Consider the following 14,127-nt stretch of genomic DNA (forward strand, 5'->3'; position numbering starts at 1 on the left):
ATCAAACCAGTTTATATAACAAAAGGTTTCAGAAAATTCTTCCCTGTTCTCTCTCTCTCTCTCTCTCTCACACACACACACACACACACACACTCTAAACCAACACCTTTTTAATTGCCTCACTGCACAATTATAAGGAGGAAATAGTATTATCAATCACTCCTGATGCCGTTATGCAATAGGCAGGTAATTGCCCGTAATTGATGTATCTCTGCACAGCCAGTGCTGCATAGCATTACCCAGCTCACAAGGAAGGAGAATTTCACTCTGTTCTGAGTGCAGTTGGAATACTGTGTCCAGTTCTGAGCTCCACGTGTTAAGGATGACATTGATAAACTGGGACCTATCAGAGGAGGGCAATGAAGATGGCGAGAGATCTGGAAAACAAATCCTATGAGGAACTGTTGAAAGAGCTGGGTATGTTTCGCCTGGAGAAGAGAAGACTAAAGGGAGATGTGGCAGCATCTTCAAAGTTCTGAAGGGTCGTCACACAGATGAAGGTCTTGTTCTCTGTTGCTCTTCAGGGTACAGCTAGAACCAACCCATTGACGTTACAAGGAAGCAGATTCAAGTCGGACGTTAGGAAGCATTTCCTAACTGTAAGGCAGGGCTGCTCAACTTCAGCCCTCCTGCAGACATTGGCCCACAAACCAGTGTTCCCTCTAAAAGGGATTCCCAGATATGAACTACAACTCCCAGAATCCCCAACTGCAATGGCTTTTGCTTGGGGGTTATGGGAGTGGTAGTCAACAGCATCTGGGAATCCCTGTTAGAGCGAACATTGCCTAAAACTCCCATAATTCCTGGCTATTGGCCACTGTGTCTGGGGATTGTGGGAGTTGTAGTCCAAAAACAGCTGCGGGGGGGGGGGTGCCTAAGCTGAGCAGGCCTGCTGAAAGGGCTGTTTGGTGGTAGTGGAACAGTCTGCCTTCCACAGTGCTGGGCTCTCCTTGGCTGAAGGTTTTCAAATGAAGGCTGGACAGTTATCGGTCAGGAATGCTGTAGCAACCTCCTGCACTAAGCATGGGGGTGGACTAGAGGACCTCCAAGGTCCCATCTAACTCTTAACATTTTATTATTCTTAGTTGCAGAGGGGGCTAAGTGTACCACTATGGCTTAGTTGCAGACCAGAACCAGGGAAACCCAGTTTCAAGCCCCTCACTCCACCATGCAGCTCATTGGGTTAATCTTGGGCTAGCCATCAACTCTTTGCCTGACCTACCTCACAGGGTTGTTGTGAGGATAAAGTGCGGGGGGGGGAGCTGCCATAAAACCCCACCCACCACCCATGGCAAAACACCATTTAAAACAAGCTACTTAAAACAATGTAAAAAAATTAAAACAATTCAAAATCATTTAAAACCAATTAAAATATTTAAAAACAAAACAATTTTACAACATTGGAAGGCTAGGCCAAACAAGTCTTTTTGGGCTCTCTTGAAGGCCAACGAGTCCAAACTACGGATATCTGCCAGGAGTGCATTCCACAGGCCAGGAGCAACTATAGAGAAGGCCCAGTTCCGAGTTATGAGATATAATTTTATTCCAGAAGGGGCTTCTTGCGAAACAGATGCAATATTCCATTGACAGTAGCCAAATTTATTTCCCCAGAAGACCCATAGAAATTAGACATAATCATTTCCAGAGGTACTCATTGTGCGGGGTCGAAACTCGAGAGACGATTTTGATCTGCCTGTTCTGGATGGGGTCACACTTCCCCAGAAGGAACAGGTACGCAGTCTGGGGATGCTTCTGGAGCTAAGCCTCTCCCTGGTCTCCCAGGTTGAGGCAGTGGCCAGGAGTGCCTTCTATCACCTTCGGCTGATACGCCAGCTCTGCTTGCTGCTTGTCCGTTTCTTGAGATGAACGACCTCAAAACAGTGGTACATCTGCTGGTAACCTCCAGGCTGGATTACTGCAATGTGCTCTATGTGGGGCTGCCCTTGTATGTAGTCCAGAAACTATAGTTGGTCCAGAATGTGCAGCCAGGCTGGTCTCTGGGTCATCTCGGAGAGACCATATAACTCCTGTATTGAAGGAGCTACACTGGCTGCCAATATGTTTCCGGGCAAAATACAAGGTGTTGGTTATAACCTATAAAGCCCTAAACAGCTTGGGCCCTGCGTATTTCAGAGAACGTCCTCTTCGTCATGAACCCCACTGCCCACTGAGATCATCAAGGAAGGTCCCTCTGCATTTGCCACCGGCTCGTCTGGTGGCTACTCAGGGATGGGCCTTCTCTGCTGCTGCCCCGAGGCTTTGGAATGTGCTCCCTAGTGAAATAAGAGCCTCCCCATCTCTGGCAGCTTTTAAAAAGTCTTTAAAGACACATCTGTTCACCCAGGCTTTTAACTAATATTGTTTTAATGGTGTTTTAAAATATTCTTTTAAAAATTTTAAATTCTTGTAATGTTTTAAACTTTTTGTTTTTGTTTTAACTAATGTTCTACTTTCTGTTTTTATTTTGTTGTAAACCACCCAGAGATGCAAGTTTTGGGCAGTATAAAAATAGGTTAAATAAAATGAATGAATCAATGAAATGAAATGAAATGAAATAAATAATAAATTTCTGAATGGGGCCACAGCTCAGCGGAAGAGCATCTGTTTTGCATGCAGAAGTTCCCAAATTCAATCCCTGGCAGCATCTCCAGGTAGGGCTGGGAAAGACGCCTGCCTGAAACCTTGGAGAGCCACTGCCAGTCAGTGTAGACAATATTGACCTAGATGGACCAGACTCCGTATAAGGCAGCTTCCTATGTATTCATGGCATCTGGAGGGTGCCTGCCACCAAGAAGAGCGACACGCCACTGCAACCCCAGAAGAAGCTGCAAAAATAGCAGTAATGAAGCCACACCACCCCCAGAAATCAGCTCCCCCCGGAAAAAAAAATTTCGAAATTTTTTAGCCCCTGAAAAACAAGTAGCCAACTAAGTCCTTCATTTTCATGGAGTGGCGATCTTGAGGAGGCCTCTCCCTCCGCTCTAGTTGATCCTGCAGACCCCCCAAGCGTATGGGGTATTGCATCAGCCAATGCAAGCAACAAGAAAACCAAGCCTTGGGGACAGGAGTGGGGGATTAACAGCTGTAGCGAATGGTGCCCAGAAAGAATGTCACAAGAAGCCATTCAGCCAAGTGACAGGGAAGGCACCAAGCAGCTACCCTGGAGCGATGGATCACCCTTGGCAGGAGAACCCCAGTCGACAAGCAGCAAGCGGAGCAGGACAGATGCAGCCCACCTGCCAGGAAGCTGATGCAGCTCTGAAGATGCCCCACCGGTCTGTTTCCCAGAGGTGGTCTCTGTTTTCTGGGCCACATCTGTGGTAAATTGTTGACCCTATTATTTTGCCTTCTGGGGTGTGCACGCCTTTTTAAAACTGTAGTGCATACAGCCAGGCCTACTCAACTTAGTCCCCCCCCCCAGCTGTTTTTGGACTACAACTCCCATAATCCCCAGCCACAGTGGCCAATAGCCAAGAATTATTAGAGTTGTAGGCCAACATCTGCAGGAGGGCCGAAGTTGAGCGGTTGACACACACATGCCCTGGTATATCCTTCCACACACATCCTTCAGGCTTCTGCTCCTTTCTTTCAGAATCTATAGGTATAGGTACAATGAATGCAGCCACCCAATGGCACAGCGGGGAAGTAACTCGACTACGGAGCAAGAGGTTGCTGGTTTGAATCCCTGAACCCCTATTTCAGGCAGCAGCGATATAGGAAAATGCTGAAAGGCATCATCTCCTACTGCACGGGAGATGGCAATGGTAAACCTCTCCTGTATTCTACCAAAAGGAAACCACAGGATTCTGTGGTTGCCAGGAGTCGACACAAACTCGACGGTACAACTTTACTTTACAATGAATGCACTCATGATGGGAGAAGTAGATCTGCATGTTCATCAAAACTTCTGTAGAGAACTCCCTTTACAGGGTTCCTGACCATGTGCAAAGAGCCATCCACAGACAGACGTTATCAACGAATGCACATACCCTGTTTCCCTGAAAGTAAGACCTACCCCGAAAGTAAGACCTAGCAGTAATTTCTGATGTACCGCTAATTGCCCTGGTGCATTTTTTGGGGCTAAAATTAATATAAGACACTGTCTTATTTTCGGGGAAACACGGTAGGTGACGGATGGAACTTGCCACACTTTTAGTGCTTTGGACAGTCTCTGGGTGCAAATCGAATACATGCGAGCACTAGCACATGCAGTTGTTCAGTACACTTGTTTCCCGTCCATCACACCATCCTGTCCCATACCTGCCTACCCAGAATGTAAACATGGCTGAATGGCATCTGAACGTGCCTGAACTGTATACCTGCAACAAGATCAATGGCGAGGTGAAGTATCCTATTAAGATTTCCACCTCCCTACCCAAGGAGGACCACAGAAACATGGGAAGCTTGCCTTATACTGACTCAGACCTTTGGCTCATCTAGCTCAGTAGTGCCTACACCATGGCTGCACCACTTCGGCCCTCCTGCAGAGGTTGGGACTACAACCCCCATAATCCCCAAGTACTGGCCATTGGGATGATGGGAGTTGTACTCCAAAAACAGCTGGAGGGCCGACACTATGCAGCCCTGGTCTCCACCGACTGGCAGCCCCTTCTCCAAGGGCTTTTCTCCAAAGTTCCAGGGCAGGCGTCTTTCCCAGCCCTACCTGGAGATGTCAGGGATTGAACTCTGGTCCTTCTGCATACAAAGCAGATGCTGTACCACTGAGTTACGGCCCCATCCCCTCAGTGAACTTCAGTTTTTCAAAAGTCAATGCAAAGAAGCCAATTGCAGAGTCAATTAATGCAATATACAGCAAGCAAAGAAGAGGCTTCAGCAATGTCTAGTGCAAGAGTACTCAACCTTGGGCTCCCAGATGTTGCTGAACTGCAGGTCCCATCATCCATAATGGCTGGGGATAATGGTAGTTGTAGCCCAACAACATTTGGGAATCCAAGGCGGTGAACCTCCAGTCTAATTGTTTGTGGTGGGGTGTTGGGGGAGATCCTCAGCAGGGAGAACAGGAATATTACAAGCAAGCAACATCCACACACACCCACTTCCATTCCTGAAAAGTCCATAAAGCTCCAGACCTGAATTGTCAAGCGCCTCCAGACTCAGCCCCACAGTTCCCAGGGAGCTGGTATTTTTGAAATAAAACTTGCAATTCTCCTACCTGTATGGATCGGTTTTTGAAGTGTCCACTGAGGCAGGAAACCTGGGTTTGGGCTGTACCACTTCAGGTAGAGACCCAAGTTTGGGACAATATAGAAATATTATAAATAAATAAATAAATAAATAAATAAATACCACTCAGGACTGCAGGCACATGATCAACTCTCTGAATGACCCTCCATACAAAAACAAAAAACAAAAAACCTCGACACAGAAAACCAGCATGTCAAGGAGAAGCGTTCTGCTATTATTGATAACACACCATCTATGCACACGGTATAGCTACCTAATGGAGCAGTGGGGAAATGACTTGATTAGCAAGCCAGAGGTTGCCGGTTCGAATCCCCACTGGTATGTTTCCCAGACTATGGGAAACACCTATGGGAAACAGGCAGCAGAGATATAGGAAGATGCGGAAAGGCATCATCTCATACTGTGCGGGAGGAGGCAATGGTCAACCCCTCCAGTATTCTACCAAAGACAACCACAGGGCTCTGTTGTTTCCAGGAGTCGACACTGACTCGACGGCACACTGTACTTTGTGTACAGGGTTCTTGGTAGATCCTGGCCCCAAGAGGCTCACAAAACAGATATTGACACATGGGAGACATGGTCAAATGAGGGGAGAATACGAAATTCAGGGGCAGCCCTTGAGTTTTGGGGTTGATTTGGGGCGGGGTGGGGGGGAGCCAAGAAGTGCACAGCCCCGGCCTTAACTTGAGCCATGCAGATTGCTCATTTGTGAGGTCGAATGATCAGCCCATGCAGACAACCAGAGAACGACTAGCCCACGCTGGTCTGAGGATCGGTGGGAGAGAGACCCCAGTCTATCATGGAGGTGGGGGAGCTCGTAACACTAGAAAAGATGCCGCTGTTCATTTGGAAATCCGGCCTAGGACCATTTCTTTTTGGAAAGGCATGCGGAGGGAGGCAATTCCTCTTCAAGGGAGGGAGTGCCGGTTAGGAGACCAGCTGTTTTGAGAGCAAGGAAGAACGTGTATTTTGGAGTGCAGAAGGTGCAGGCCCTTTGAGGAACAGGGTGCAGGATTACAGCTTGCATTCTTACACCACTGAATGTGCACAACTTCAGGGGTGCAAAACAAGAGGGGGGAGAGAATAATAGGAAATGCTCTGTTTTGGCACTGTTTATGCGCCCCCCCTACCCCAGAACTGGTGTCCTGGGCGACTGCCCAGGTTTGCCTAGAGGACAGGTTGCCCCTGACGCAATTATTTCAGTACCACACTTCCCTGCAGTTACAACAGGAGATGGAAATTAAGATGCCTAGAGACGAACCTATCAGGAGGTATAAAAATATGATACATTTATAAAATAAATAAATTAAGGGGTTGTGCCAAAAACTTGAGACTTCTAGCCTAGCCTCCTCCATGAAATGCTGGTTTTCCACATGCTGTCTGAAACATAGGAAGCTGCCATATACTGAGTCAGACCATTAGTCCATCTCGCTCAATATTGTCTTCACAGACTGGCAGCAGCTTCTCCAAGGTTGCAGGCAGGAATCTTTCTCAGCCGCACCCTGGTTAAGCACCTCAGTGAGAACTAGGTTAGAGGAAATGAACCTTCTGTTCCTGCACTGGATACCAGATCCTCAACTAGATTCCAAATCCAAACCGCAGCACACACCCCCAGACATGCAAATGTCTTGATCTCCCTCCATTCACATGCTAAATCTTCAAGACTTGCCTCTGAACTGCTTCAAGCTGTAACAAGAGTCCGCCTTAAGCATTTGTTTTATTGGCCCCAATAGATGGGTGGGGCAGTCCGGGTTAAACGTTAACTTGGTCTTAGGCAGTTTCTTTGCAATCAGTTTGACTAAAGGGGCACCGGAGAGGACTAAAGCACCTGAGATTTCAGGATCCCAAATAGGCCAAACAAAAAGCCAACCCCAAAACCCCACCCCCCAAACATGCTATGTTCCTGGGATTAGTCTGGCCCTGTGTTTGGAAAACTAGTTTGTGAAAAAGTATGAACAGGTGTTAGGCTGTGGCCGGGGGGCGGATAAAAAAGTACCAGCAGACGTTTGTTGTTTTTGGTTTAGGGTTTGTGTGTTTTTATTATTTTCAAACCACAAAGATTGCCATTATCATTATTTTTTTACATTTTATATCTCGCTCTTCCTCCAAGGAGCCCAGAGCAGTATACTACATACTTAGGTTCCTCCTCACAACAACCCTGTGAAGTAGGTTAGGCTGAGAGAGAAGTGACTGGCCCAGAGACACCCAGCTAGTTTCATGGCTGAATGGGGATTTGAACTCGGGTCTCCCCGGTCCTAGTCCAGCACTCTAACCACTACACCACGCTGGCTCATCATTAGAAATTATACATTCACAGTCAGGACTTTTGTATGAAACAGGTTGGTGGGTGAGCCGTCCATTGGATCAGGGTTCTCAGCCTTGAATTCCCCAGATATTGTTGGATTACATCACACACACCCCAGTGACTTTGTCCGCTGCAGCAGGGGATGATGGGAGCTGCAGTCACCAACAAGTTGGGGACCAAGGCTGAAAACCCCTGAACTACACATGACAACGATATACAACAAATATTATACCACTTTTAAACCAATATAAGATGAATATTTATATACCGCTTTTCAAGAGAAGTTCCCAAAGTGGTTTACATAGATATAAATAAATGAAAAAAAAATCAGTAAAATGGCTCCCTGTCCACAAATGGGTTCACAATCTTAAAAAGAAACAGAAACCAAGACACCAGCAACAGCCACTTGTCGGGATGCTGTGCTGGGGGTGGATCGGGCCAGCTGCTCTCCCCCTGCTAAATAAAGAGAATCACCACGTTAAAAGGTGCCTCTTTGCCAAGTTAGCAGGGGACATCTTAATGTTAATGATTAAGGTAGTCTTTTCATTCATGACCACAACCACACCATATCAGGCTGGACGCGATTAACTCAATTTTATAAAAAAAGGGAACTTCAGCATCCATAAGTGATTTGCACATTCCCAGCCACTTACCAAGCCAAGATCTGAACTCGGATTGTGTCACTATCCTAAAACCACTTGCTTCAGTGTTGTGGTTTATTTTATTTTTTTAAGAGTTAGAAAGAAACCCGGGTTCAAATTCTGGTTCAGCTATGCAGCTCACTGGGTGGCCTCGGGGAAGTCAGCCTCTCAGCCTAGAACTTGGGGTCACTCATTGAAACAGGCGACAGTAAATTCAGGACAGACAAAATAAAGGACTTCACACAACACATAATATATGAAACTCATTGCTACAAGATGTAGCAACGGTCACTAGAGACCTTTAAAAGGGGAATTAAACACATGCATGGAGGAGAAATCTCTACTGGCAGCTATTAGCCAGGATGAGTAAGTGAGCCTCCATGTTCAGAAGCAGTATGGACTCAGCATCAATTGCTAGAGAGCGCTGGCAGGAGAAGGCGGTTGCCTTCAACTCCTACATGCAGGCTTCCTGGAGGCATCTGGAGAAGAAGAATGCTGCACGCTTGGTCTAATCCAGCAGGGCTTTTCTTAAATTTTCATGAAGCTCCCCAAGACGGAGTGAGAGCATTGGTTCAACTAGCCAAACAAAGTCTACCATGACTGGCAGCAACTCTCCAGACTTTAGGGCTTTGCAGCACTGCTACCCATAACCTTTTTTTAAACAGAAGATGCCAAGATTCGAACCTGGGCCCTTCTGCTTGTAACGCATGTGTTTTCTCATAGAGTGATGGCTTTTCCTCAGCCATTCACATGGGCCCACCAACCATGCAAGAGAAGCTAACAGGGGCTTTAGTGGTGTTTGGGGGTGGGGTATTCACTCCCCACTTCAGTGGTAGAGCATCTGCTTTGCATACAGAAGGTCCAAGGCTCAATCTCTAGGTAGGGCTGGGAAGGACTCCTGCCTGCAGCCTTGGAGAGCTGCTGCTAGTCAGTGCAGACAGTACTGAACTAGACGGATCAAGGGCCTGACTCTGGTATGAGGCAGTCTCCTATGTTCCTGTGAAGTTTTTGGACTACAACTCCCATCATCCCCAATGGCTTTCCAGCCACTATGGCTGGGGATGATGAGCGATAGTCCAGCCATATCGGACGACCCAAGGTCAAGAACCTCCGACTTAAGCTGTCAGGCAATGTGGACAATCCTGGAGAGCCGGTCTTGTGGAAGCAAGCATGACTTGTCCACTTAGCTAAGCAGGGTTCGCCCTGGTTGCATATGAATGGGAGACTTGATGTGTGAGCACTGCAAGATATTCCCCTCAGGGGGTGGATGGAGCCGCTCTGGGAAGAGCAGAAGGTTCCAAGTTCCTTCCCTGGTAGCATCTCCAAGATAGGGCTGAGAGAGAAGCCTGCCTGCAACCTTGGAGAAGCCACTGCCATTCTATGAAGACAATACTAGATAGACCAATGGTCTGGCTCAGTATATGGTAGCTTCCTATTGTCCCCTCAGGGGATGGAGCCGCTCTGGGAAGAGCAGAAGGTTCCAAGTTTCCTCCCTGGCTTCTCCAAGATAGTGCTTCGTGCCTAGAACCTTGGAGAAGCCGCTGCCAGTCTGTGTAGACAATACTGAGCTAGATGGCCCAATGGTCTGATTCAGTATTAGGCAGCTTCCTATGCTCCTGTGAAGAAAGCCCTGTAGCCTACAGGAGCCTGCACTGATCTGGTCTGATGTAGCAGTTTTTTATCGAGCTGTAACCCTGACCCCCAGGAGCGTGGCCGGTCCTTAATGAGATACACGGAGCTAGTGCGGGTGCAGAGTGTTTTGAGGACGACAGTATTTAATAGTGCATAGATGGCGGTATTATTCGACCGTTTCAAGGGAGCAAAGATCACATCCTGACACACTTTGCACTGATGGATTACAAACAATGCTTTTAATTTAAAAAAAAAATCTCTTGCACAGCTCTCATTTGGGAAGCAAATGGATAAGAGCCCTGCCCCATAATCCAAGCAGATGCCTGATTTCCAGACTCCAAAGAAGCGGTGGGGGAACTGACCCAGGCATTTAGGCAGGAGAGTGCCATGCACACCACCCTTCCCAGAGGCAACCCAGCCTGCAAATCTGATCACCAACCACAGTAACCACCCACATTGCTCCTCCAATCTGGAGAGTATTCACTGTGGCCCTGAACGCCTCTGTCAACTAAGCGCCAAGAAGGTGAACCCTGGATTGCATTTATTGCTCTTTATGAAAGCTGAGATAAAATGAACTGCCTGCCCTCCTTGTGTCGTGTTTAACAATCACCAAGTATAGGTTTACTTCCTGCATTGCCAACAAGCAATGTGAACATATGAAGCTGCCTTATACTGAGTCTGGCTATTGGTCCATCTGGCCCAAAGTTGCCTACTCTGACTGGCAGCAGCTTCCCAGGGTTTCAGGCAGGGTCTCTTCTCAAGCCTTCCAGCTGAGCGCCTTTTAACTGGTGATGCTGAGATTGAATGAGGGGATGAGACTATAGCTCAGTGGTAGAGCATCTGCTTTGCATGCAGAAGGTCCCAGATTCAAGCCCTGGCAGCATCTCCAGGGAGGGCTGGGAGAACCTCCTGCCTGAAAACTGGGAAAGCTACTGCCAGTCAGTGTAGACAATACTGAACTAGATGGACCAACGTCTGACTCTATGAATTGGATCTGCGAATTTGGACTACAAACCCAATCTCTCACTGCTGCTGCAGGGCATGATGAGAGTTGTAGTCCAACAACAGCTGAAAAGCCACAGGCTGGCCACTCTTGAACTATGGGCTCTCCCCATAGCTTTCAAGTTCCCTTCCTGGCTTCTCCAAGATAGGGCTGAGAGAGACTCCTGCCTGCAACCTTGGAGAAGCCGCTGCCAGTCTGGGTAGACAATACTGAGCTTGATAGACCAATGGTCTGACTCAGTATGTGGCAGCTTCCTATGTTCCCTAGCAGAAGCATCAACCTGCACAGTATAGGACCCGCAGCCCACCCCACTTTCATTCCTCACTATCCCCAGAAAACTATGCCTCTCCTCATACACAAGCTCACTATTATGTGAAGTGCCTTGAAAGCATTGCACTTGAGCACTCTTAAAGCCCTGCCTGTGATGGCTCATCTGCCCATGCAAGTCATCAATGGAGGATGCAGTCATCAAGTGATGAGCATGCATTACTGGAACAGCCCTAATAAATCAGATTCCCTGACTCAGCAGGGAGGACACATCTAAGAGTTGAGGGGGGGAAATGCATCTTCTTTTAACCAATGGTTTTGAGAGCCACAGAGGAGCTAAAGCAGGGATTCTCAAATGTGGGTCCCCAGATACTGTTGGACTACAACTCCCATCATCTCCAGTGACAATGACCAAGGCCATTGTGGCTGGGGGTGATGTAAGTTGTAGCCCAACATCATCCGGGGAATCAGGTTTGAGAATCCCTGGACTAAGGGGTCTTCACCTCTACCTTCAGTGTAAGTGACCAGGAATATGCAACCATGCACCCACCTCAGAAATACCCTGGGTGCTTGGAATTAAGTGCCTTCATAGGTTATCTGGAAGTGATTCTTTAACACTGGAGATAGCCCCGGAAATACACTCTAGGAGGAACGTAGGAAGCTGCCTTCTACCGAGTCAGACCCTTGGTCCGTCTAGCTCAATATGGTCTCTCCAGACTGGCAGCGGCTTCTCCAAGGTTGCAGGCAGGAATCTCTCTCAGCCCTATCCTGGAGATGCTGCCAGGGAGGGAACTTGGAACCTCCTGCTCTTCCCCTAAGAGGAATGCCTTACAGTGCTCACATGTAGTCTCCCATTCAATTATAAACCAGGGTGGACCCTGCTTAGCAAAGGGGACAGTTCACGCTTGCTACCACCAGACCAGCTCTCCTCCCATAGACCAGGGTTTCTTAACTTTGGGCCCCCAGATGTTGTTGGACTACAACTCCCATCATCCTCACCCACAAAGGCCATGTCTGGGGATGATGGGAGTTGTCATCCAACAACATCTGGGGGCCCAAAGTTAAGAAACCCTGCCACAGACCATTGTCTTGGGGCCTAAATCCATTTACCTCCTCATAGAGCAATGATAGCCAAGCCAAGGCTTTCCAGCTGTTGTCAAGACTACAACTTCCATCCCCCCACTACAAATTATTGCAGTAGGGTGATGGGAGTTGTAGTCCAACAGCAGCTCTATAGTCTCACAGTTGGCCACCCCTGCTTTAGACCTATTAAATCATTGTTTCACTCCCTCAAACACACATGCAAATTCAACTGTATCCAAAGCACTGGTGTTCACTGATGTGCCTACCTAGGTTTCCTCGCAATTAAAGTCCCCCATCCAAAGCCCGATGCACAATCCAGCCAAGCCAAAGTATTTGGAGTTAAAACGGCTGAAGTCCTTTCGAAAGTCCCTTTGAGCTCGGAAACCACCCCAGCCGATCACCTGTGACCTGTGTGAACGGCTTCGTGTGGGGAGCGGGGAGCCAGGTGCTTGGGGCCCAGCCTCTTCACCCCATCATCAGTAAAGCCAGAAAGGATCTGCTCAAGTCCTCAACTCAGTCCGAGACAAGGGGGAGGAGCAGCTGCCGCCGCCGCCGCCTCCACCCCGGGTTGATCCTTTTGTTAAACAGCCCACTGGAAGGGCTGCGATTGTTTAACGGATCAGCTCAGGGCAGCAGACACAGGGATGGGCCCCTCACCCCCACTCTGGGGCTGCCAGCAGGGCTCACCATTTATCTCGAGATACAGATACACATAAAAAGCGCAATGTGGCTCTCTGGGAAGCCGAATGCCAAATTAATTCCGCATCTGCCTGATCAAGACACGTGTGGTGCCCTGCATTGCTGAGTTAAAAGAGAGAAGATCTGGCCAGAAAGAGAACAAGAAAAAACACCCCAAACACCTCCCTTTTCTCTAAGCTACAGACAACACCTAGCGGGGCAAACCCAGCCAGCACCGTGAGCCGACCGTGAGGCTCTCGACCCTCTGCCACCACGAGAAACACCCATCCAACTTTAGCAGCAGGATTTTAGGGGGCGGGGGGGGGCACGCGCACACACAAAAGGCGAAGTCTCCCCGGATCCAAGAAGTTGGCAGTACCAGAGCTGGGTGGGAGGGGGAAACCAGAGGAGAAGACCACACGTCTGAACGCGGAGACACGGATCTCCCGGCACAGCTGAGCCAAAAGCCCAGCGAAGTCCTCCAAGCAAGATTTTATAGCAGGTTGAAAGCAGGCAAGAGAGACTCACCGGCTTTTTCTTCTCCCCGCTCTACTGCAGGCAAGCAGGGGATTTGTTTCCTTCTTCTCCTGCTGCTGCTGCCGCCGCCGCTCTGCGCTGCTCCCACTTCCTCGCACGCCTCTCCAAGCCAGGCGAAAAAGAAGGGAAAGCAGCCAGCCCGGACCTGCTCGCCGCGCGCGCACCTCTTCTCCCCACCCCGATTGGCAGCACCTCCAGCCTCGCCACCAGCCCAGCCGGCAGCAGCGCTCCTTTCGCCCACTGAAGGACTGCGGCGGCAGCGCCCGCCCCCTCGGCCACCCACTCCGCCTCGCCCATTGGCTTGCCTCCCCTCGGACCCGCCTCTTTCATTGGCTGCTGGGGATGTCCTGCTTGGCTCCCCTTTCTTGCTCAGAGAACTAGGTGGGCTGGAGGCGGAGGATGGAGGAGAGGATGAAGGAGGCGTGTGAAATCCATCCGAGGAGAAGGAGGGGAGAAGGAGGGAGGAAAGGAGAGACAGAGAGAGATAGAGATAGAGAGAGGATCGCATCATCCCCGCAGAGCAACCAGTACACCTTGAAGACTGTGGAAAAGTTTGAGAATAAATGCTTTATTCTTGTGGTTTTTAAAAATAAAATTTACAAATTAATATAAAATGGAAGTATAGCTTATACATTGATATAACTATTAAATTATAACTATTATATATTATAATAATTATAATTATAACTATTATATTATAATTATAATTATAACTATTATAATTATAACTATAACTATTAAATTATAACTATTAAATCGTACCGCTAATGCATACA

The 14,127-nt window shown here is 48.3% G+C and overlaps 1 protein-coding gene across 3 annotated transcripts in view; it reads right to left on the reverse strand.

Moving 5' to 3' along the window:
• Window positions 1-13,643, reverse strand: part of PAK1 (p21 (RAC1) activated kinase 1) — a 138,196-nt gene extending 124,553 nt beyond the window's left edge. The window contains exon 1 of one of the 3 annotated variants that reach the window (XM_053310632.1): window positions 13,343-13,643. The gene's annotated coding sequence lies outside the window, so the exon portion shown is untranslated. The remainder of the gene's footprint in view (window positions 1-13,342) is intronic. The other 2 variants (XM_053310631.1, XM_053310633.1) reach the window with 2 other exon arrangements.
• Between the last annotated feature and the right edge of the window lie 484 nt (window positions 13,644-14,127).

This window comes from Hemicordylus capensis, chromosome 3, assembly GCF_027244095.1.
Source record: "Hemicordylus capensis ecotype Gifberg chromosome 3, rHemCap1.1.pri, whole genome shotgun sequence".
In the NCBI taxonomy this organism is placed as follows: domain Eukaryota; kingdom Metazoa; phylum Chordata; class Lepidosauria; order Squamata; family Cordylidae; genus Hemicordylus; species Hemicordylus capensis.